Source organism: Corylus avellana, chromosome 1 (assembly GCF_965113065.1).
Source record: "Corylus avellana chromosome 1, dhCorAvel1.hap1.2, whole genome shotgun sequence".
NCBI lineage: Eukaryota > Viridiplantae > Streptophyta > Magnoliopsida > Fagales > Betulaceae > Corylus > Corylus avellana.
In genome coordinates, this window is record NC_142490.1 from 29,688,425 (window position 1) to 29,690,924 (window position 2,500).

Genomic DNA, 2,500 nt, shown 5'->3' on the forward strand with positions numbered 1-2,500 from the left:
ACCATTTCCAGCAAGCAACCAGCCACCTGGACCATGCTCCCTGGTCCATTCGAATTCAGCCAACACCATCAGCTGATACTGCTACAAGGCAACTCATTTGTAGCATGCTTTGCTGCAGTGGGCTGCCACCTGGTTGCAGCCCACAGCATGGTGCAACATGGTCTCCTCCAGCAAGCAGCCTGCCACCTGGACCATGCTCCTTGGTCCATTTGAATCCAGCCAGCCCCTTGCTTTGCTTGCTACCACAAGGCAGCCCTTGCAGCTCCACTGCAAGCATCAACTGCACCATTGAGGCCCAGCAAGTTTCCTACCACTTGTCCAAGTCCTGCAGGCAAGGCAGAACACCACTCTGCCTACTGTAGCAAGCAATGATCAGCCATGGGGCTTGGCCAGCGCCCCACACCATCCCACTGCTACACTCAAGGTCATTCAGCCTTCCAACTCCACTGCAAGGCAATCATAGCACCCTGGCACAGCAGGTCTTCTTGAACAAGGCAAGGGCACCATGTGGCTGATCCAGCAAGCCACACCATGCTCAACAGCACCATCACTTGGGTAGGACAGTGCCACCACGTGGCCACTGCCTGCAGGCATTTTCCAGCATAACTCAAAGGCATCCTGGGCGCCATGTGGCCCCTCTCAGCAGCATACTGCACCATGGTCCAGACAGACAAGCATACAAGGGCCTGGGCCACGCCCAGCCCACTCACACAAGCCATCCCAGCAATCCATGCTCCCCACAGCAGCTCTTGGGCCAACAGCAACATGCCCAAGCACCTTGACAGTGCATGGGCTACCACCTTTGATCCTTTGCAGCAAGCTTTAGCCTTCTCCAAGCAGCATCCTCAACCTAGGCATGCCCCTTCATGCCTTGGCTTAGTGGCCAGCAGGGGTGCAAAGCACTCATGCCCCTGCTGCCACACCACAGCCATATTAGGGCCGTGACAAACCACCCCCACTAGATGAAGTCGACGCCCTCGTCGACTGTGTGGGTGAACTCTCCGGGGCCTTCACCCGGTCCTTTCCAGAAGCTAATTGAGGCAACTCCATCATGGCCTCAGGTTGCACAAAATTTTCTGAGGGGTGCCCTTCACCTTGGTCACCCAACTTTTCATGCTTTGGCTGCACCTTGGCCACAGTATCATTGGGCCTTTGCAGCCACCTCAGCTTCTTCTCCTCTTGCTCACGCACTTTCATCTTGCTTGTGAGCTTCCATTTCCGGCCTGTTCCCTTCACTTGTGGTGCGTCCACCACTTGAACACAGCTCGGTGGTACCATCCCAGCTTGTGGTACCAATTGTAGTGCTCCTAACTGCACTTGGAGGGGATTCATCCTTGCAGCAACTCCAGCTCCTGCATCCTCCTCCTGATCATCCCTGATCCTTAGAGCATTCACTTGCTCTTTCTTTGGGCAGTCTCTTGCCCTATGTGGTCCACCACATATGAAGCAACCAAAGTCCCGCTTGCCTTTGGACAGCTTCTCAGCATCATTGGGCTTGCCTTTGCTCACTGCATTGGCTTCCTCGCCCTGCTTCCTCTTGCCATTGTCCCTGAACTTGGACTTGGCCTTGGGCTCCTTCTCCCCTTCACCTTTCTCTTGGTGAAAGTCTACCAGCCCATCTGCGGCAGCTATGGCAGTAGCCACATCTTTGACTCCCTGCCTCCGCAGCTCAAGTTGTGCCCACACCTGTAGGCCAGACATGAAGTTGTACAGCTTGTCTGCTTCCGACATGTCCTTGATATCCAGCATCAAGGAGCTGAACTGCTTCACATACTCACGCACCGAGGTAGTATGTCTCAGCTTCTTCAGCGCATCCCTAGCAACCCACGCTGTATTGCAAGGCAGGAACTGATCCCTCAGCTCCTTCTGCAACTCCTTCCATGTCTCAATGGATGGCTTCCCCGCATTGGCAGCATCTTCCAACCGGGTCCTCCACCATAGCTTAGCATCACCTGATAAATACATCGAAGTGATGTTTACCCTCTCATTTTCTGGAATATGGGCAGCTTTGAAGTACTGCTCCATGTCCCACAAGAAGTTCTCCAACTCCTTGGCACTACGAACACCAGTGAAGGGTAACGGTTCTGGCACCCGCAGCTTCCTTGGGACCTCCCCACCACTAGGAGTCCCACTTACGGCCTTCTTGATCACCCCAAGTTCGGCCTCATACCTTGCTGAGAATGCCTTCATCTCATCTTGCAAGGCTTCAATCTGCTCCAACAGCTTCCCATTGCGATGGACATGCAACTCAGCTTGCTCGTCTAGTTGCTCTCCCACCCGTTGCAAAAGCTTTGAAGACAGCTCTCCAAGGGACTGTTGCATAGTCTCAACGTCCCTTTGGGCCTCCTTGACCCGCTCGAAGAGTGTTGAGGAGGAACCTTCTTCCTCTGGCCCTCCAAGAATGGCTTCCAACCGAGCCACCCTGTCCTTCAAGTTCTGTGTTGTACCTCCCGTCATGACTTCACCACGATCTTGGGTGCCCAGCCGGGGCTCTGATACC